This window comes from Sus scrofa, chromosome 6, assembly GCF_054392235.1.
Source record: "Sus scrofa isolate SSC_HxYL_T2T_F1_AM1 chromosome 6, Sscrofa_HxYL_maternal_Yorkshire_Landrace_v2.0, whole genome shotgun sequence".
Lineage (NCBI taxonomy): Eukaryota > Metazoa > Chordata > Mammalia > Artiodactyla > Suidae > Sus > Sus scrofa.
The window spans coordinates 160,484,486-160,507,224 of record NC_139388.1 but is presented as its reverse complement, the minus strand read 5'-3'; the positions used below and the strand labels follow the sequence as shown (position 1 = coordinate 160,507,224).

General features: G+C 42.7%; 1 long non-coding RNA gene and 1 pseudogene across 14 annotated transcripts in view; one reads left to right on the top strand and one right to left on the bottom strand.

Moving 5' to 3' along the window:
- Window positions 1-22,739, bottom strand: part of LOC102158676 (uncharacterized) — a 434,799-nt gene that overhangs the window by 270,850 nt on the left and 141,210 nt on the right. The gene's annotated exons all lie outside the window — the stretch shown is intronic.
- LOC110261222 (glutamine synthetase pseudogene) lies at window positions 20,319-21,539 on the top strand (annotated as a pseudogene).

The following is a 22,739-nucleotide window of genomic DNA, read 5'->3' as shown; positions in this document are numbered from 1 at the left end:
GATCTGAGCCAAGTCTGCAACCTATGCCACAAGTCACAGCAATGCTGGATCCTCAACCCGCTGAGTGAGGCCAGGGATCGAACCCACATCTTCATGGATACTAGTCGGGTTCATTACCACTGAGCCATGATGGGAGCTCCCATAAATTTTTTTTAAAGCTATCTTATATTTTTATGGCACTTGAAGTTGACACACCACTTGTGCCTAACATTGTTGCTTTTGATTTAATATATGGATATATTAGTGAAATTTCATTCCTCAAGTATTCATTAAAATTTAAGAGCATTAACTTCTTCGCGGTGCAATAAGAACTGGTACTTCAAATTTTTAGAAAAGAGTCATTTATTATGACCTATATTGTTATTATCATCAAACACCAGGCACTTTGATATGTGCTAAGGACAAGGAGGTACATAAGACAAGATTCTGTCCCCAGGAAGCACAGAACCATCTTATTGACCAGATTTAACAGTGAATGAAAGAGGCTCAGAAAATTCATTGACTTGCCAATGTTGTCAGTTGATATGTGACAGGACAGGGCTCAAACTCAACTCAAATCTTGTCCCTCCAATTCCCATATTCCTTACACTGTGTTATCAGATAATGCTATTTTACTCCACTCTCTTCCAAAGTGACCGTATCCTCGACTTTGACTGTTATTGCTAAGCTCTTTCTATGACTTCTACTCAAAGATGCTCCTTGGGTTTCAAGTATGGGGGATAAGGAGGAGGAGGGTGTTAAAATTTATATATATATATAGAGAGAGAGAGAGAGAGAAGGAGGGAGAGGGAGAAAAGACAGAGAGACAGAAAACCTGTCCTTTACCAGGCACCAAACTAGAGATGCTTTTACCTGATAATTTTCACATCTCATTTGCTTTGAATATTACTGCCATCATTATTGTGCCACAGACTAAGTCTAACAAGAAAATACACCCTTCCCAAGCAACTGGTAGACCTAGGATTCAGGCCCTCTCAGTCACAGCTCCTAATTTTTTTGTTTTTTTGCACTTGCGGCATATGGAAGTTCTCAGGCTAGGGGTCGAATCCAAGCTGCAGCTGCTGGCCTACACCACAGCCACAGCAATGTAGGATCTAAGCCGTGTCTGCCACCTACACCGCAGGTCATAGCAATGCCAGATCTTTAACCCACTGAGCAAGGCCAGGGATCAACCCCAGGTCCTCTTGAATCCTAGTCGGGTTCGTTACCACTGAGCCAGGGCAGGAACTCCTGCAGCTCCTAATCTTAATCTTTGTATAAACTACATTCAAACAATGTCAGGGCAGTACTGGAGTTATCTTTCTTCCTGGCTCAATAGGCCTGATGGCTGGAGTTTCATGGGGATTTCAGATTTGCTGTGTTCAACCCTTTTTCTTGTACTTCCTGAGCAGTTTCTATGTGCCAGACACTGTGCTGGGGATTCAGAGATATGTATGATACTGTCTTGGCCCTCAGAGAGAGCCATACAAAGACAAATAGTGCTAGAAGATGGGAAAATGAAGGTGCATTCAAAATGAGTCTCAAAGCTGCGTTGGTTAGAATGGTGTCATACTTGTGACACAAGAAGAAAGGTTATTTGGGGACTAGGCACTGAATGCTCAGCGCTCACTGAGTGTACAAAAGGGCTGGGGTGAAATCCAGATGACCAAATGGAAAGGCCAGCACCTGGAAGGTGGTCTCTGCTCTACTAACCACACTTACAATGCTTCCCCCATGCGTCTTAGTCTCCAATGTGTACTGAGGACCAATTATAAGTTTGGTACAAGATTTACAACTATAAATCTCATGGGATGGAAAAACACAGCACAAAGTAAGAATCCAAACAAGCCAACATGAAGAGTACAAACCAATGAGTCAAAGAGGCAAACTGGACTCGTGCTCATGTAGGACACGGGGCTACACCTCAAAAAGCAACTTTATAGATGTCTCTCATTGTCCTTCCAACCTCTTGACAGGGGTAGTCCTTGCTACATTCCTATATAAAAGTGGAGGTAGGCCCCCTGATTCCTTGTTCACCTTTAGATAATCAAAAGTTTGGTGTAGTCAGTCTCGATTCACAAGAGGCCATGTAAAAACCAAAGCCTCCAAGTTCATTTAAGATGAGTACTTCTTCCTCTTCCAGCTCTGGCCTACTGCGGTCCAGGGGAGGTTTATAGACTGTGTCTTCCTCATCTCACAGCCCAGCTCTTCCTCCCACAACTTGCTAACTCTGGTCTGTGAGTGCATTCTGGAGCTGGACTGGTAGAGGGACAAAGTGAGAAGAGAAAAGGGCAATGGGCAAGACAGGAGGGTTTCCTTCATGAGAATCATCCTAAACTAGTATTTGTTCTCTGGTCCTGGCACCTGATTAAAGATGATTAATTTGAAAAGATACATGCGGAGTTCCCGTCGTGGCGCAGTGGTTAACGAATCCGACTAGGAACCATGAGGTTGCGGGTTCGATCCCTGCCCTTGCTCAGTGGCTTAATGATCCGGCGTTGCCGTGAGCTGTGGTGTAGGTTGCAGATGTGGCTCGGATCCCGCGTTGCTGTGGCTCTGGTGTAGACCGGTGGCTACAGTTCCGATTCGACCCCTAGCCTGGGAATCTCCATATGCCGTGGGAGCGGCCCAAGACCAAGAAATAGCAAAAAAAAAAGACCAAAAAAAAAAAAAAAGAAAAGATACATGCATCCCAACATTCACAGCAGCATTATTTACAATAGCTAAGACATGGAAACAACATAATTGTCTACCAACAGATGATGGATAAAGAAGGTGTGGTACATATATACAATGGAACACTACTCAACCATAAAAAAAGAATGAAATAATGGCTTCTACAACAACATGGATGAACTTGGAGGGTGTTATACTTAACTGAAAGTCGTCAGGCAGAGAAAAACAAATACAGTACAATATCACTTATATATGGAATCTAAAAAATACAACAAATAACAAAAAAGAGACAGACCCACGGATATAGAGAACAAACTATTAGTTACTAGTGGGGAGTGGGAAGGGTGGAGAGGCAACATAAGGGTGGAGGATTAAGAGGTACAAAATAAGCTACCAGGATGGATTGTACAACACAGGGAGTATAGCCAATGTTTTATAATATCTATAATTGGAGTATAGGTATTATACTTTAAAAATTGTGAATCACTATCCTGTACACCTATAACTTGTATAGCATTGTACATCAACTATAATTTAATTTTTTAAGATGATTAAAGTTGGAAAAGGGTACAGGATTTGTGGCCTCCGCAAAGGTGTTCACTGAAAGCATTTAATGACACTTCCGGGGAGTGAGTGATGAGTCTCCTGTAAGCTGGCTTCTCCTCCCGATGCCCAGTCCCCCTTTCCTGGCAGTCTGGTTCACATAGCCTCTCTATTTAGTTATCCTTTCCCTGGAGGTTGCTTGAGTACAATTTCAGGGGCTCTAGGCCTGCCCTCTCTTCCACATGGTGCATGTCTGTTCTTCAGGAAGTACACAAATCTTTGACCTGACAGATTCTGGGAGGCAGGCTTCTCCAGTGCCTCCACCGCCCCTTCCTTTCAGCCATGGGTAGCTTGCCAGGCTGCCTCTGCTGCCAACTCTCCCAGGCAGGAGGCAATCAGCCCTCCGAGTCACCCTCACGTCAGAGAACCTTTACCAGCCTCTCCAAGGGGCCCCATGGAGGCCCTCCCAGTTGTCTTGAAGGAACAGGGATGTGCCCTCACCCTACCCCTTCCCTGGGGGTGTGGGATTCAAAGCACACTTCACATCAAAGATATCTTCCTCTCAAATCCTCTTTTTTCTTTTTTTAAAATTATTTTTCATTGGAATGTAGTTGGCTTACAGTGTTGTGTCAATCTCTACTATACAGCATGGTGACCCAGTCATACATACATATATACATTCTTCTTCTCATAGTATTTTCCATCATGTTCTACCCAAAGAGACTGAATATATTTCCCTGTGCTGTATGGTAGGACCTCATTGTTTATCCATTCTAAATGTAATAGTTTGCATCTACCAACCCCAAAGTCCCTGTCCATCCCACTTCCTCTCCCCTTTCTCCCTGGAACCCACAAGTCTGCTATCCCTATCTCATCTTTAAACTTCCAATTTCTTTCTTTCTTTCTTTTTTTTTTTTTTCTCGGTCTTTTTGTCTTTTCCAGGGCCGCATCTGTGGCATATGGAGGTTCCCAGGCTAGGGGTCAAATCGGAGCTGTAGCTCCTAGCCTACGCCACAGCCACAGCAACACAGGATCCAAGCTGCATCTGTGACCTACACCACAACTCACAGGCAACACGAGATCCATAGCCTATTGAGGGAGCTCAGCAATCGAACCTGCAACCTCATGGTTCCTAGTCAGATTCGTTAACCACTGAGCCATGACGGGAACTCCTTTTTTTTTTTTTTTTTTTCCAATTTCTTGACTTATCTCCGATATTTTATGTCCTCAATGTAGATGTAGAATCCAAGAGCCACAGGATCAGTTGGGGGTGGGCTCTCACCTTGGTAAATCCCACACCTGGTAAATGCACCTTCTAAGGTATCTTGGTGGCATGGCCAAATTCACCCTAACATCCTACCATACACATATTAAGTGTCCCCACTTTTCACATTAGTCAGTATACAATGTAGGAGTCATTCCCAAATTAGCTCTTTGATGTACCTTTTCCTCTGAAAACAATTCTTTCCAGCTCTCCTCCCACCTCCTTCAGGCTGTCTTTCCCCCATGCACAGCATCATCAGGCGGTGTCATCACTCTGGGTCCCACACTGTCTAAGCCGCAAGGTGGCACAAAGTCTACCTTGCATGTCATAGGTCCTCTAAGATTGGCTTGGAATTGATGTATCCAAAGATACTGTGGACTGCAGCTGTATTGCTTTACCTAGTCCCATTGCCAGTCTTCCTTTTAGGAAGCTTCTTTTAGAGCTTCAGCACCCATTCGTTCATGGCATAATGGGTACAACATACCCTGCTCCATAGCTATTGCCCTAAAGGCATTTCTTGGCTGTAAATAAAAGAAGGAATTAATCTTTCTTGAATTCCCCTATGTCAGGTACCAATCCTTATTTTGCTTATTTTCCAGGGTAACCCTAAGGAATATCTATTACTTTACCACTTTCCCAGATAAGAAAATTGAGTTTCAAGCAGGTTCAGCAACATGCCTGAAGATATACCGCACATAAATGGTAGAGTGAGATTTAAGTACCTTTGATTCCAAAGCCCACGGGCCATAATGTAAGGCAATGTCAAGTACCAGACAGGAGACCTGGGATTCATCCCAGCTCTGCCATTAATGGTCTTGGATAATTTCCTTGTCCTGTCTGCATCTGAGCTTCCTCATCTGGAGATGAAGGGACTGGATCCAGTGACCACTCACGCCCTTCCAACTGCGGGGCTCCAAGCTACTGAAAGGTGTTTATATTACTCACATCGGCTTGCCTAGATGTTTTAATTCATAATTTCCGGTGTGGTAATCAGTCTCATCTTGTTATTTCCTGCCTACACTTCTAACCTCCCTCATTTGGGATCGTTTGTATCACATTTTGGTTGCTCATGTTTACTCAGGGCCCGATTTAGAATCATCTGCAAATTTCATCAAAAGGCATTTATTCACTCACCACCTACCCAGGGAAACTGGTGGGCCAATTGAAATACCAACAGCAGAGTTCACGTTCTGATCACCCTCTAACTTCTTATGTGTCTCTAAATATCTGCCCTGGAAGTGGGGTAGCACTATCCTGAACAGCTGTGGTTTAGGGTCAGTCGGACATGGGTGTGAACCTTGGGCAAGTTATTTAACTTTTACTTAACCTTTCGGAACTGCAGTTTCTACATCAAAGAAACAGGAATCATTACGCCAACCCAAAGGGTTATTTGGAGTATTAGAATTAGGTGTGGCATGAGGAGCGTTCCAGGGCAGCTCCAGGAATCACTTACTCCCCTGCCCCTTCCCCATTGCCAAAGGCTTTGGGAATGGCAGTCAGGGAAACAGAGCTTTCTAAAGGCATTTCTCTCTTTTTGTCGAAATAGCATCGTGGGGAGTTTTCCTAGCAATGACATATATAATATTGCCCATATACCGCTTAACACATTTAGGCATATAACATGTGTCTTTGGCTTGCAAATAAATCCCAGGTCTCTCTGATGTGTGACCTTGGAGGAGTCAGCTAATCTTGCTAAGCCTCTTTTTATTAAGCCTCTCTAAGTCTCTATACTTTTACGTTGCTGCAGGATTAAATGGGGTAATTCAAGTGTAATGTCAGGCCATGATAGGTCCTTAATAGATCAGATGGCTCTGTATTTGAATCCCCCCTTCCATTTACTAACTTAGAGACCTCTTTAAGGCCTAACTTCCACATCTGTTAGATGTGGATCACAAGTTTTACGTTCAGTATGGTTGTTAAGGTCTATGCAATAACATCAGTGGACATGCCTAACACAGGGAAGGTTCTCAGTATGTGATAAGACCTAATCCTTCCCTTTTCCTGTATGTTTTTGAGTTGTTTTGTCATGATTAAGAACAAGAAGACTGATTTTAAAAAAAAGTAAAAATGTGCAAAGGCAGAATGCATTTGATAGGTAGGGCTAGAGTAGGATAAGTACTGGGTTTGTTTTTAAATCCCACAAGGGGATTAAAGACAGAGAGGGAATTTTAAGGGAGTTTAGGAGACTGTAGGAAGCTAATAACTACTCAAGAAAAGAATCCAGTAACCTAGCAACAATCTACACTACCTTAAAGGAGGACTAGGTTGCATCTAAGCTCCAGACACACTCAAGCCACAAGTCCTGATAGTTAAAACACAAGACAATAGATATGGAGTCTGAATCTTGTTACATGAAGTCGGGAAGTTAATAGTCCTTGAATAGCAGCATTTTTGCATGTAGCGAAGACAGAAAGAAATATAGGTGAAAGGAGAAAGAAACTAGGTGAAAGGGGACATTATACCAAAACCTGAGATGAATTACCATATTTTAACATATGTCACTACCCTTTTGCTAATATATATATATGATTTAAATAGTGCCATGACTGTCCTGGTTAGACCATATAGGGTCAAAGGAGGAACTAATGATGTAAGTCTTGACCTCTACCCAAAAAAGAAGAAAGTGGTCTTTTCCCCTCCCCATTTTTTTCTTCAATTATATAAATGTAGCCCTCTTTCTTCTCTGAGCTGTGCTCCCTTGCCAGCCTCCCTGTATTTTTCACAAGCATACTTTGCTAATAAACTCACTCTTTGCCTATCACCTTGCCTCACACTGAATTTGCTCTTTGAAGAGACAAAAGAAAACTGAGCTTTGGGGAGTTCCCGTAGTGACACAGTGGAAACGAATCCAACTAGGAACCATGAGGTTGCAGGTTCGATCCCTGGCCTCGCTCAGGGGGTTAAGGATCCTGTGTTGCCGTGAGCTATGGTATAGGTCACAGACGCAGCTCAAATCTGGCATTGCTGTGGCTATGGCTGTGGCATAGGCCAGCAGGTGTAACTCTGATTAGATACTTAGTCTGGGAACCTCCACATACTGCCAATGTGGCCCTAAAAAGCAAAAAGAGAGAGAGAGGGAGAGAGGGAGAGAGGGAGAGAGGGAGAGAGGGACAGAGAGAGAGAGAGAGAGAGAGAGAGAGAGAGAGAGAGAGAGAGAGAAAGAAAGAAAGAAAGAAAGAAAGAAAGAAAGAAAGAAAGAAAGAAAGAAAGAAAGAAAGAAAGAAAGAAAGAAAGAAAGAAAGAAAAAGAAAGAAAGAAACTGAGCTTCAGTAAATCCTGACACCAGGTAAGTGGTTTTAGTTAAAAGACTCCTCCTAAGTCAGGGATCATGGGTTCAAGTTCCAGTGTGGCTGGGTTCGAGACTACCTGAGAAGGAGTACAGTTTCATGTTCCTTCTTTGAAGGGTCCTTAAGGGTTAAACTTGGGACGTGGTTGGACCTCAAGATGATTCTCCATAAATAAAAACTGTACTAGGCAATCACATTTGGTTCATATCAAAATCACTCAGATCCAAAGATGCATTCCAAGCAGTTGACATCCATTCCAGTTGGATGCTAATCCAATTTTAAAAATTAATCCAGACTTGACAAGAATCTGATCTCATGTATCTTACCAGAACATCCCACTCCCAGTTGATTTCCTGGGAAGGAAATGGGTAGCCTGACTCTCAGAAACGGAACTGAAGACACGCCTTTTCCTCATCTCAGCTGGAATTTGCAGCTTCGGGAAGGATTTAAACATCCCAGTTGAATCTCATAAATTACAGGAATAATTTATCTCAGCCTTTTTGCCTTTCAATGAGATTTACTGAAAAACAAACCAGTTCATATCCTTTCCTATACTCATTGGGTCCCAGGACCCCAGCACTGGAAGGACCCCTCACATCCAACCTCACAAAATCCCACCAGTTCTATCCTCTTGCCATTTCCCACACCTACCTCTTTAACTTTATCCCAGCTTTCATTCCCCCAGCCAAGCCTTCATCACTTCTTACCTAGACTATTGCAATCATGCCCACATCTTCAGGATGCTGCCAGTCTACCCTCCATGTTGCTGCCAAAATCTTTACAATGTATCAGTAGGCTCATACAACTCCTTGCTTAAAATCCTCCAGTGGATCAGTACGAAATGCTCACTTTGGCCACTGGCACTCAGCATGCCTTGCTCTCCAGATGCCTCCTCTGCTACCATCTTCTTTATACTTTGAAACCCAACCATAAGGAACTCTAGATTTCTCTTTTGTTTCTAGAAAGCTTTAATACCACCTAAGAGCCCCTACGTGCCTTTCAAAATAATGTAAATATAATCTCTTTTTGAAGGCCATTTCTGACCTCTCTGCCCACCCCCAAGCACAGTTATTTGCTTTCCTGTCTGTGGTCCCATTTGCTTTGTATCCACTCTATTACACTGTCTTAGAATTATCAGTGTGCATGTTCCTCACTACGCTTCAAATTCCTCAAAAGCTAAAGCAGTGTTGTGTCACCTTGTCTCCCACGTTCAGAGAGTAGGTGTGCTTACACTGACAGTTTGAAAATATTCACTGAACATCTACTATGTGTGTAGCACTGAGAATCTAGGGATGAACATGTACCTTACACTCAAAGACCCTCCAGCTGGAAGGCGTAGCCAATACATAGGTAAATAATAACACAATATGACATGGTCGAAGGAAGCACACGACGCTCTTGCTGGGGCCCCAAGGAGGGGCCCTGAACAGTATGAATGGGGAGAGAGGGGAGAGAAATGCTTCTAAAAGGAAATGATACAAATTATTTTCTTTAAATTTGAATTGCATTTAGACTTTCGGAATTTCAGGTTTATGGTTTACGATGGCAAAATGGACATCTCTCCCAGACAAGACATCACTGAACAGGTAATAAAGATATTCAAGATAGAATACATCTTTTTGATGGTTCGAGTTTTTGAAAAAGAGAAGGTGCTATCTACATACAAATTTCTGAAAGGTAGAAAGCAAATGAGATCACTGAGGCATAAACTAGAGCATTAGAGGTGGGTATAAAACCTGGAGAGAAGACTGCAATGTGTGACCTGATGTAACCTGATGGAGCAGATATGGAGAGCCAGAGAGGGCTGCGAGATGGCCATTGTGAGGGCATCATTACTAGCCTGGGAGGGCCCAGAGTCTGGGTAGAGGCAGAGAGGAGCTCAAGGTAAATATTTCCCCCTTGACCTGAAGAAAAGGATGAAAGATGCTTCTACCCAGGAGGGAAAAATGTGCTACAGTGAACTCATTTTCAACTTGGAAATTGCAGAGTTTCAAGAAAACTGGTCTGCTCCCACCATGCATAATAAAGACAAGCCTGCCATTCATTAAGACCTGCTCATCCACACAGAGCCCTCCATCTGCCCTCCCGTGTGGAGAAAAAGCCCTTTGTGGTAAGTGGACCTGCTGGGTTACTAAGGGAAACCATGCCAGCTACCTATGCTGCCAGATGAGAGATTCACAAATAAAAGTAAGGCACTTCAGTCAATAGTTGAGGCAAATTGATGTGAAAGAGAAAGCCCAAGACTAAAAAATGTAAACAGCAGCCCCCAAAGGGAGTATGCATAGGCAATAAATAGAATTTTCAAAACAAATCTGATCAGCACCCTTAGAGAAATTGGAGAAGCTACTGTTACTATGAGAGACAGGCAGCCAAGAGTTATTGGAATTGTGAACAACCTTGTCAACATTTTCAAACCACCGTGGATTGGTCATGGTTAAAGACCAAATTAGTAATCTGGATGATGAAGTCAAGGAAATCTCATGGAACACATCCACAGGAAAAATGAGAGAAGGAAAATACAAGAAAATTAATAAAAGTTACACTACATAGAGAATAGATTCACGTGATTCAGCTTCCTTCTCGTTCAGATGTAAAAAGAAAAGATGCAGATTAGTGGAGGCCATGGGGAGGGGGAGGGTGCAGATGTTGAAGAAAAACAGAAACGAAAAAATATTTCTTGTCCTTAAACAGAAATTCAAGTTTTTGTGTTGAAAGGATCATTCCAGTATGAAACCTGGTGGATGAAAACAAATCAAACAAACGAATAAAACAAAAACTCACTCCCTATTGTAATCTGATGAAATTTTGAGGAGAGGATCCTAAAAGATGCCAAGCAGTAAATGTGCCTTAAAACAAAAACAAGGAGTTCCCATTGTGGTGCAAGGGAAACAAATCCGACTAGGAACCATGAGGTCGCAAGTTCGAGCCCTGGCCTTGCTCAGGGGGTTAAGGATCCAACGTTGCCATGAGCTGTGGTGTAGGTCAAAGACGTGGCTCGGATCTGGTGTTGCTGTGGCTGTGGCTGTGGCATAGGCCAGCAGCTGTAGCTCCAACAAGACCCCTAGCCTGGGAACCTTCATATGCTACAGGTATGGCCCTAAAAAGCGAAAAACAAACAAACACAAGAATCAGACTTCACTCAAATCTTGTGTCAACAATCATTGACTCTAGATGACAAGAAGACTATCTCCAAAGTTACAAGGAAACATATTTTTGAACCTATAACTCTCTTAGCAGTGTGAAGCTAATTTAAGAAATTTCAGGAGGGGAGTTCCCATCATGGCGCAGTGGTTAATGAATCTGACTAGGAACCATGAGGTTGCAGGTTCGATCCCTGCCCTTGCTCAGTGGGTTAAGGATCCGGCGTTGTCGTGAGTTGTGGTGTAGGTCACAGATACGGCTGGGATCCCGCGTTGCTATGGCTCTGGTGCAGGCCGGCGGCTACAGTTCCAATTCGACCCCTAGCCTGGGAACCTCCATATGCCGCAGGAGAGGCCCAAGAAATGGCAAAAAGACAAAAAAAAAAAAAATGGAAAGAAAGAAAGAAGAGAAATTTCAGGAGGAGGCAGATCATGACGGTGGAGGAGTAAGAGGTCGCACTCACCTTCTCCCACAAACACATCAAAAAAACACATCTACATGTAAAACAACTCCCAGGAGCATCTACTGAATGCTGGCAGAAGAACTTAAACCTCCAAAAAGGGCAAGAAACTCTTGACATAACTGGGTAGGACAAAAGAAAAAGAGAGAGAGAAGTAATCAGGACAGGACTGGCTTTCCTAAGAGGGAGCTGTGAAGGAGAAAAGGATCCCACACCCTGGGAAGCCACTAACCAATCAGCCAAGATCGAGGGACCTCAAAGTCACTGCAAAAAGTGCAGCAGCCGAATTCAGGAGGGCAAAGTAGAGTGACAGCACAGATCATCTGCACCATCGGCCCAGACACCACAGCCTGAGAAGCTTGGGCAGGGGCTGTGCACTGAGACCTAGGCTCCAGAGGTCAGTCCTGGGGAGAGGACCAGGGTTGGCTGTGTGGGGACAGCCTAAGGGGCTAGGAAGTGCTGTGCCACAGGCTGAGGAGCAGTGTGCTATGGGCTAGGGAGTGGAATGCCACAGCAGAGGGAACCCAGGAGAAGGTCTGGGCCTGCAGGAGAAGCAAGGGGCCATTGTTGGGGAGGGTGAGAGGAGGATGGGCAGATGGCCATAGGAATCTCCCTGCGCATGCCAGCCCAGGCTCTCAGAGGGCAGGGCACCTCTGGTGCAGGCTACCGGTGTCGAGAAGCCACTTGCTTGGGCTTCGGGAGATGGGGAGCTTCTTGCGCAGGCAACGTGTGGCCGGGAACCTCTTGTGTGGGCTAAGGGCAGCGGGGGCTCAGTGCAACATGGTGCCTCTTGTGTAATCTACAAGCAGCAGGGACAGGACATGGCAGTCCTCTTGGAGGCCAGAGGGAGGCGTGGCCTGCCACCACTGGGAGCCTGTGAGTGGGCTCCACCTGTGGCCCCAGTCACATCAGAGGTCAGCAAAAAAAAAAAAAAAAAAAAAGAGGGCACTGCAACCAACACCACACATTACTGCTCTCACCCCCTGCCCACCCGCAGGGAACACACCTGCCCTGCAGCTGCCACTGCCAAACGTTCTGGACCGCACCCAGATGCTTGATCACTGTCCCTTCCCAAGACCCTACAACTAGGACCAGCTGGTGCAGCACCTCCTGCGTGGGCTAAGTGGAGCGGGGTGCTTCTTGTGTGGTCTCCAGGTGGTAGGGGCAAACCACGGCAGTTATCCCTGACTCCAGAGGTGGGCGTGGCCCACCGCCACTGGAGATCCCTGAACGAGAACCACTCGCAGTCCCAGCCACCTCAGAGGGCACCACAAAGGAGGACATTGTGACAGAACACCACATGCTATTGCTCTCGCTTCCCTGGGAGCACACCTGCCCTGCAGTTGCCACTGCCAAACGTTCTAGGCAGTGCTCAGACACTTGATCACTGTCCCTTCCCAGGAACCTACAACTAGGAGCAACTGGTAAAGTACCTCCTGTGGGGGCTAAGCAGGACAAGGTGCTTCTTGCATGGTCTACAGATGGTGGGGGCAAACCACCACAGTTATCTCTGACTCCAGAGGTGGGCATAGCCTGCCACTATTAGGGGTCCATGAACAGGCACCACTGTGGCCCCAATCACCTCAAGGGTACCACAGAGGAGGGCATTATGACCGAACACCACCTGTTGTTGCTCTCGCACCCCTAGGAGCACACTGGCCCTCTTGCTGCCACTGCCAAACTTCAGGCAGTGCCCACATGCTTGATCTCTATCACTTCCCAGGATCCTGAAACTAGGAGCAGTCTGTGCAGCACCTCCTTTGTGGGCTAAGTGACTCGGGGGGGTGCTTTTTGCATGGTCTGCGGGCGGAGGGGGCAAACCACCACAGTTATAACTGACTCCAGAGGTGGGTGTGCCCCACTACCACTAGGGGTCCCTGAACAGGCACCACCTGTGGCTCCAATCACCTCAGAGGAGGGCATTGCAATTGAACACTATCTGTTGTTGCTCTCGTTCCTCTGGAAACTCACACACTCTGCTGCAGCCACTGCCAAATGCTCTGGACACCTTGTATATATCCACCTAGGCTCATTACCACTTCCCAGGGCCCTGCAACTAGGAGTAGCCTGCAGGTCCTTGCTGCTGTTAAGAGCCCAGCAACCAGGCACTGACTACTAGCCCTACCCATTGCCTCCTTCTCCCTGGAAACACACTCAGCACCCTGGGGATAACAGCCTACTCACACCAAAGAAAGAGACAGCAAATATTCAAATTCCCATGCCAAAAATAAATAGTAACCCCCCACAAAATACAAAAGGGTTCTCTTGCATAGAAGTAGCCCTCCAAGACTACAGTTTGGCTTCCCTAAACTCACAGAAAAAGAAAAACACAAGCAAAATGAAGAAGCTCAGGAACCATTCCCAGTTAAAAGAACAGGAGAATTCACCTGAACCAGCAAACAATAAAACAGAACTCTGCAGCCTGACAGACACTGAATTCAAAAGGGAGGTAGTGAAAATACTGAAGGAATTAAGGCTGACTATCAAGGAATTAAGAGAGGATATGAACAGTAATGCAGATCCCTTTAGAAAGGAACTAGAAAATATACGGAGGAACATATAAAAATTATAAAATTCATTTGCAGAGATGTAAACTGAGATAAAGGCACTAAAGAGCAGAATGAATAATGCAGAGGAGCGAATTAGTGACTTGGAAGATAAAATAATAGAAATCACCCAATCAGGACAGAAGACATAAAACCAAATGAAAAAAACATGAAAGCAATATAAGAGATCTATGGGATAATATAAAGTGGGCCAAATATAGGAATATAGGAATTCCAGAAGGAGAAGAAAAAGAAAAGGGGATTGAAAGTACATTTGAAGAAAATGTATCTGAAAACTTTCCAAATCTAAAGGAAACAGATATCAGGATACAAGAAGCACAGAGATCCCCAAACAAGTTGAACCCAAATAGGCCCACACCAAGAGATATTATAATAAAAGTGGCAAAGGTTAAGATAAAGAGAGGATTCTAAAGGCAGCAAGAGAAAAACTAAGTGTTAATTATAAGGGAACCTCCATAAAGATATCAGCTGATTTCTCCACAGAAACACTACAGTCCAGAAGTGAGTGCCAAGATAGACTTAAAGTGCTTAAAAGAAAAAATCTGCAGCCTAGAATACTCTATCCAGCAAGAATATCATTTAAAATAGAAGAGGAAATAAAGAATTTCTCCAATGAACAAGAGCTAAAAGAGTACAGCAATAGTAAACCCATTCTAAAAGAGCTTTGGAAGAGCTTCTCAAAATAAAAAAAGAAGTAAAAAGAAAGAGGACGGAGGAAACCACAATTGGAAAGCAATCACTTAAAGAAGCCAGCATATAGATCTAAAAGAGAGAGAAAAAAAACTACTATAAACACAAGGATCAGCAAAAGGATGCACATGAAGATGTTAAAAAGGAATACAAAATCATAGAATGTGGTCAAGGAAAGTAAGAAAATACAGATTCATCTTTCTTTTTGTTCTTCTTTTTAAATAATGTGTTTGAGCCTATATGACTATCAGGCTAAAGCAAGCAGATATAGGAAGGGGTTAACGGACTTAAAAAACAGCGCAACCACAAATCAAAACCAAACATTACATTCATAAAAACTAAAAAGACAAGTACTCAAGTATAAAATAAATGGAAATCATCCAACCGAAAAAAGAAAGGACGAAAGGAGAAACATAGAATCAACTGGAAAACAAGGTTTAAAATGGCAATACATACCTATCAATAATTACCTTAAATGTCAGTAATTGGACTGAATGCTCCAATCAAAAGACACAGAGTGGCAGATTGGATAAAAAAGCAAAAACCTACAATGTGCTGTCTACAAAGGACACATATAGATTGAAAGTGAGGGGATGGGAAAAGATATTTCATTACCATGGACAAGAAAGGAAAGCAGGGGTTGCAATACTCCTATCAGACAAAATAGACTTTAAAATGAAGGCCATAAAGAAAGACAAAGAAGGACACTATTTAATGGTAAAAGAATCCATTCAATAAGAGGATATTAGAATTGTCAATATATATGCCCCTAATATAGGAGCACCCAGGTACCTACAACAAATACTAACAGACATAGAAGGAGAAATTGATGGGAATACGATCATAGTGGGAGACTTTTACACCCCACTCACATCAATGGACAGATCCTCTAGACAGAAAATCAATAAGGTAACAGAGATCCTAAATGACACAATAGAAAAATTAGACTTCATTGATATTTTCAGAATATTACATAAAAAAAATCAGAATATACATTCTTCTCAAGTGCACATGGAACATTCTCAAGGATTGATCACATACTGGGGCACAAAGCTAACCTCAACCAATTTAAGAGTATAGCATTTATTTCAAGTATTTTTTCTGACCACAATGGCATGAAAGTAGAAATCAACCACAGGAAAATAAATGAGAAAAAACTAACTGTATGGAGACTAAACAACATGCTACTAAAAAAACAATGGGTCAATGAGGAAATCAAGAGGAAATTTAAAAATACCTCCAGACAAATGATAATGAAGACTCAACCATTCAAAAATCTATGGGGTGCCCCAAAAGCAGTGCTCAGAGGGAAGTTAATATCAATACATGCCTTCCTCAGAAAAGAAGAAAAATCTCAAATCGACAGCTTAACCCATCCACCCAAATTGGAAAAAGAAGAACAAATGAAACCTAAAGTCAGCAAAAGGAAGGAAATCATAAAGATCAGAGAGGAAATCAATAAAATAGAGATTCAAAAAACAATAGAAAAAATCAATAAAACCAAGAGCCGTTTCTTTGAAAAGGTAAACAAAATTGACAAACCTCTGGCCAGACTCAGCAAGGAGAGAAAAAACCCAAATAAACAAAATAAGAAATGAAAAAGGAGAAATCACAATGGATACTGAAGAAATACCAAAACAAAAAACAAAAAACAAACCAACAAACAAAAAAAACCCATAAGAGTATACTATGGGAACAATTGTATGCCAGCAAATTTGGCAACCTAGAAGAAATGGATGACTTTCTAGAAACTTACAGCCTAACAAAACTGAATCAAGAAGAAATAGATCAACTGAACAGACCAATCACTATAAATGAAATTGAATATGTCATAAAAATACTCCCTACAAATAAAAGTCCAGAACCAGATGGCTTCACAGGTGAATTCTACCAAACATACAACAAGGAAATTTCCATCCTTCTTAAAATTTTCCAAAAGGTTGAAGAAGAAAGAACACTCCCAGAGACATTCTATGACACCACCATCACCCTAATACCCAAATCAGACAAAGATACCATGAAAAAAGAAAACTATAAGCCAATATTTCTGATGAATATAGATGCAAAAATTCTCAACAAAATTTTAGCCAACTGAATCCAATAACATATATAAAAGATCATACACCATGACCAAGTGGGATTCAGCCCAGGTTCACAAGGATGGTTCAACATAGGCACATCAATCAATGTCATACACCACATTAACAAAAGAAAAGTCAAAAACCACATTATCATCTCAATAAATGCAGAAAAAGTCCAATATCCTTTCATGATCAAAACTCTTACCAAAGTGGGTATAGAGGGAACAGACCTTAACATAATCAAAGCCATTTATGACAAACCCACAGCAAATATAATACTTAATGGAGAAAAGCTGAAAGCCTTCCCACTAAAATCTGAAACAAGACAAGGATGCCCACTTTCACCACTGTTATTCAACATAGTATTGGAAGTCCTAGCCACAGCAATCAGACAAACAAAAGAAATAAAATTTATCCAGATTGGAAGAGAAGAGGTAAAATTGTCACTGTATGTGGATGACATGATGCTATATATAGAAAACCCTAAGGTCTCAACCCAAAAACTACTTGAACTGATCAACAAATTTAGCAAAGCATCAGGATATAAGATTAACTTTCAGAACTCAGTAGCATTTCTGTGTACTAACAATGAAATATTAGAAAAGGAATGCAAAAATACAATAACTTTTAAAATTTCACCCCAAAAAATCAAATACCTGGGAATACACCTGACCAAGGAGGTGAAAGACTTATATGCTGACAACTATAAAACATCAATCAAGGAAATTAAATTCAAAGAACTGGAAAGATACTCCATGTTCCTGGGTTGGAAAAATTAATATTGTAAAAATGACCATACTACTCAAAGTAATCTACAGATTCAATGCAACCCCTATCAAATTACCCAGGACATTTTTCACAGAACTAGAGCAAGCACTCCAAAAATTTATATGGAATCACAAAAGACCCAGAACTGCCAAAGAAATTGTGAATAACAAAAACTAAGCAGGAGGCATAACTCTCCCAGACTTCAGGCAATAATTACAAAGCTGCAGTCATCAAGACAGTGTGGTACTGGTACCAAAACAGACATACAGACCAATGGAACAGAATAGAGAACCCAGAAATAAACCCAGACACCTACAATCAATTAAACTTTGACAAAGGAGACAGGAATATATAATGGGAAAAAGACAGTCTTTTCAGCAAGTGGTGCTGGGAAACCTGGACAGCTGCATGTTAATCAATGAAACTGAAACACACCCTCACACAATGCACAAAAATAAACTCAAAATGGCTTAAAGACTTAAACATAAGAAAAGACACCATCAAACTCCTAGAAGAGAACTTAGGCAAAACATTCTCTGATATCAACCTTACAACTGTTTTCTCACGTTAGTCTCCCAAAGCATCAGAAATAAAAGCAAAAATAAACCAATCTCATTGACAAGCTTTTGCACAGCAAAGGAAACCAATAAGAAAACAAAAAGACAACTTACAGAATGGGAGGAAATAGTTTCAAATGATGTAATGGACAAGGGCTTAATCTCTAGAATATACAAACTTATACAACTCAACAGCAAAAAAGCCAACAACCCAACTGAAAAATAGGTAAAAGACCTAAATAGACATTTCTCCAAAGAAGCTATACAGATGGCCAACAAGCACATGAAAAAATGCTCAACATCTCTGATTATTAGAGGAAGGAAAATCAAAACTACCATGAGATACCACCTCACACCGGTCAGAATGGCCATCATTAATAAGTCTACAAATTACAAGTGCTGGAGAGGGTATGGAGAAAAGGGAACCCTCCTGCACTGTTGGTGGGAATGCAAGTTGGTACAACCACTATGGAAAACAGAATGGAGGTACCTTAGAAAACTATATATAGAACTAGCATATGACCCAGCAATTCTACTCTTGGGCATATATCCAGATGAAACTTTCCTTGAAAAAGATACATGCACCCGCAAGTTCATTGAAGCACTATTCACAATAGCCAAAACATGGAAACAACCTAAATGTCCATCAGCAGATGATTGGATTAAGAATATGTGGTATATATACACAATGGAATACTACTCAGCCATAAAAAAGAACAAATTAATGCCTTTTGCAGCAACATGGATGGAACTGGAGACTCTCATACTGAGTGAAGTAAATCAGAAAGAGAAAGACAGATACCATATGATATCACACATCTGGAATCTAACATACAGTGCAAACAAACCTTTCCACAGAAAAGAAAATCATGGACTTGGAGAACACACTTGTGGTGGCCAAAGGGGAGGGGGAGGGAGTGGGATGGACTGGGAATTTGGGGTTAATTGATGCAAACTATTTCCTTTGGAATGGATAAGCAATGACATCCTGCTGTATAGCACTGGGGATTATATTTAGTCACTTATGATGGAGCATGATAATGTGAGAAAAGAGAATGTATACTTGTATGTATAACTGGGTCACCTTGCTGTACAGTAGAAAATTGACAGAACATTGTAAAGCAGTTTTAATGGAAAAAATTAAAATCATTATAAAAAATAATAAAAATTTTAAAATAAAAAAGATATATTTAAAACTGAAAAAAAATTTCAGGATTTAGGGGGACACCAAAAGTTTACATGATAGGCAAAAGAATGACCTCCCCCCAAAGGTGTCCACATCCTAATTCCAGAAACCTGTGAGTACATTACCTACCATGGCAAGAGAGACTTGGAAATGTGATCAAATTAAGGACCTTGACATGGGTCATTAAAAGTAGGAAAAGTTTTCCTTGGTGGTCAGTGGGAGATGTGACTGTATAAGAGTGACTAGAGATATTACTGAGCCACGTTGCTGGCTTTGAAGTTGGAGGAGCAGCCCGTGAGCCAAAAGATGTAAGTGACCATAGAAGTCAGGAAAGGCAAAGAAGCAGATTTCCCTGAGTGTCTGCAGAAAGGAATCCAACCCTGATGATACTTTGATTTTACCCTAGTGATATCCCAACAGCACATCTAACCTATAGGACTGTTAAAATCATCTATCTGTGTTATTTTAGGATGCTAAGTTTGTGATGATATGTTACATCAGCAATGGAAACCTTTACATTTACCTCCTACTCTTCTCTTCTGAAAATTACTTGAGGACATACTCTAGCAAAATGAAAAAAGGAAGCTAAAAAAGAGAAATCTATGTGATGCAAGAAACAATGGAACTAATTCAGAAGTAAAATATAAAGCCAGATTTATAGCTGTGCAAAAAAATCTACCACGCATTCTGTCAAAATCAGGTTTTGGGGGTAAAAAAAAGGAGAAAATGACTTCTATTGCAAAATTATAAGACTAAGATGACAAATGATGTTAAATATATCATGAAAATGTATATTCTATGATTTTTCTCAAAGAGATTAGAATTTTGTGAAAATCAAAATTGTGTAAGGACATTATGATCCAAATGCACCTGATTTTAAGCAAGTGACTTAGAATAAGAAAAGATCATCCAGATCCAAGAATTGGAAGAAGAGAGGATTGTCTAAGCAGCACCTCTGGCCTTGCCTCTCCTATCCACACCTCACTCTCACAGCCTGCTCACCCTGCCACCTGCTTGGACCAGCAAGAGCCTGAAACCCACAAGAGCTGTGAATGCAACTCCAAAAAGAGAAGGGCTAAGGAGGGCTGCCTCATCAATACCGTTAATCTCATGTGGCTGGGAACACCTTCCACCATGGCCACCTCAACAAGCTACCACTTGAACAAAGGCATCAAGCAGGTGTACAAGTTCCTGCCTCAGGGCAGGAAAGTCCAAGCTACATCTGGATTGATGCTAAGGGAGAGGGATTGCACTGCAAGACCCGGACCCTGGATTCGAAGCCAAGTGTATAGAAGAGTTGCTTAAGTGGAATTTTGATGGCTCTAGTACTTTTCAGTCTGAAGGCTCCAACAGTGATATGTATCTGGTCCCTGCTGCCAGGTTTTGGGATCCTTCCCAACAAGCTGGTATTCTGTGAATTCTTCAAGTAAAACCGAAAGCCAGCAGAGACCAATTTAAGGCACACCTGTAAATGGATTATGGACATGGTGAGCAGCCAGCACTCCTGGTTTGGAATGGAGCAGGAATATGCTCTCCATGGGCACAGATGGGTACCCCTTTGGTTGGCCTTCCACCGACTTCCCTGGGCCCCAGTGTCTGTACTGCTGTGGTGTTGTAGCAGACAAAGCCTATAGCAGGGACATTGTGGAGGCTCACTACTGGGCCTGCTTGTATGCCCAGATCAAGATCAGGGCCACGAATGCCACGGTCATGCATGCCCAGTGGGAATTCCAGATAGGACCCTGTGAAGGAATCGACACGGGAGATCATCTCTGGGTGGTCTGATTCATCTTGCATCGTGTGCGCGAAGCCTTCAGAGTGATCGTCACCTTTGATCCTAAGCCCATTCCTGGGAACTGGAATGGTGCTGGCTGCCCCACCAACTTTAGCACCAAGGCCATGAGAGAGGAGAAGGATCTGAAGTATATTGATGAGGCCATCAAGAAACTAAGCAAGCCTACAATCACCAGTACCACATCCAAGCCTAAGATCTCAAGGGGGCCTGGACAACGCCTGGCGCCTAACTGGATTCCACAAAACCCACATCGACGACTTCTCTGCAGGCGTGACCAACCATGGTGCTAGCATCCACATTCCCCAGACTGTCGGCCAGGAGAAAAAAGGTTACTTCTAAGACCGATTCCCCCTTTCAGCTGTGACCTTTTTGCTGTGACTTTTGCGGAAGCTCTCATCCGCACATGCCTTCTCCACGAAACTGGCAATGAGCCATTCCCGTACAAAACTAAGTGGACTCAACTTGTACCCCTCCTACTTCTACATCCCGCCCCCACTTTCACCCCTCTCAACTGTTATAATAGCTATATTCAAAAGGCAGAATAGCAAGGTCTTTTTTTATTCCTCATGCCCAGTTAATATCTCTTGCTTTCTTTGGCCAGAAGAGAGGGCTCAAGTTCTTAATCTCTTCACACATACACACACACACACACACACACCTTTTTTTTTTTCTCCTATCACTGAAGCTTTCTAGTACTTAGTGGGGAGGGAGGTTGGGAATCACAACTCCTGCTTCATTTCAGCAGGTGTGTTTGTCCAGTAGGCACAGCTATCTGGACGGAGAACACGGTATTTGTGAAGGGAAGGGGAGGACTTCCTCTGAGTGGTAGTTGAGTGGCGGTCAGGGGGCCTGACTCTGGTTGGGTTAGAATTTCCCTGCTCGGTGGAAGTTCCATTACTTATAAGGTTATAGCCAACTTTCTATTCGGTGTAAGAATTAGGGGAGAAGGAAGTGTGGGCAATCAGGTAGGAAAATGCCCTAGATCTGGTGTGCTGCTTCCCCTGCCCGGGGCTAATGACGTGATAAGTTCAGCATAAATGGAGGGATAGCCCTACACTAAAAGAAATAGTTCTTATTGTTGGGTTCTCCATTTATAACACAAAGAAGAATAGTATTTAATATTTAAATGCAAAAATGAAAGGTTATATATGTGGGTGTGCAGGTAAATATGTGTTTTTTCCTAAGGGGGAAAAAACCATTTTGGTCACTGGGAACCAAATTCGAGAAGGTAGTCTGCTTAGAAATAAGGATCTCCTGGAATGCCCTCTATGGCACAGTGGGTTAAGGATCCCACTGCAGTGGCTTGGGCCACTGTAAAAGTTCAGGTTCAATCCCCACCCAGGTTCAGGTTAAATCCCCACCCAGGTGCAGTGGTTTAAAGGATCTAGACTTGCTGCAGTTGCAGCTCGGATTCAGTCCCTGGCTCAAGAACTTTCATATGCCATGGGGTGTGCCCATTAAAAACAAGGATCTCCTTCTGAATGGGGTGGGGGTGGAGCACATGAAAAGTTAACTATTTGGGGCTGTTATTCCCTCATTGCCATCTCAGGGCTTCTCTGTGCCAGCCCACCCTTCTGAGGGGGACCAGCACTGGTTGGTTAACAGGTGGAAGCCCGTGATAGCAGGAGCTGTCACCTGATCCCTGGGGCTTTGGTATAAAAGACACATGTACTTATACACACAGGGGTTTGGAAATCTGAGTTGACTGATCAGCTTGGGCATGTTACTGACAAGGGGGTATTGGG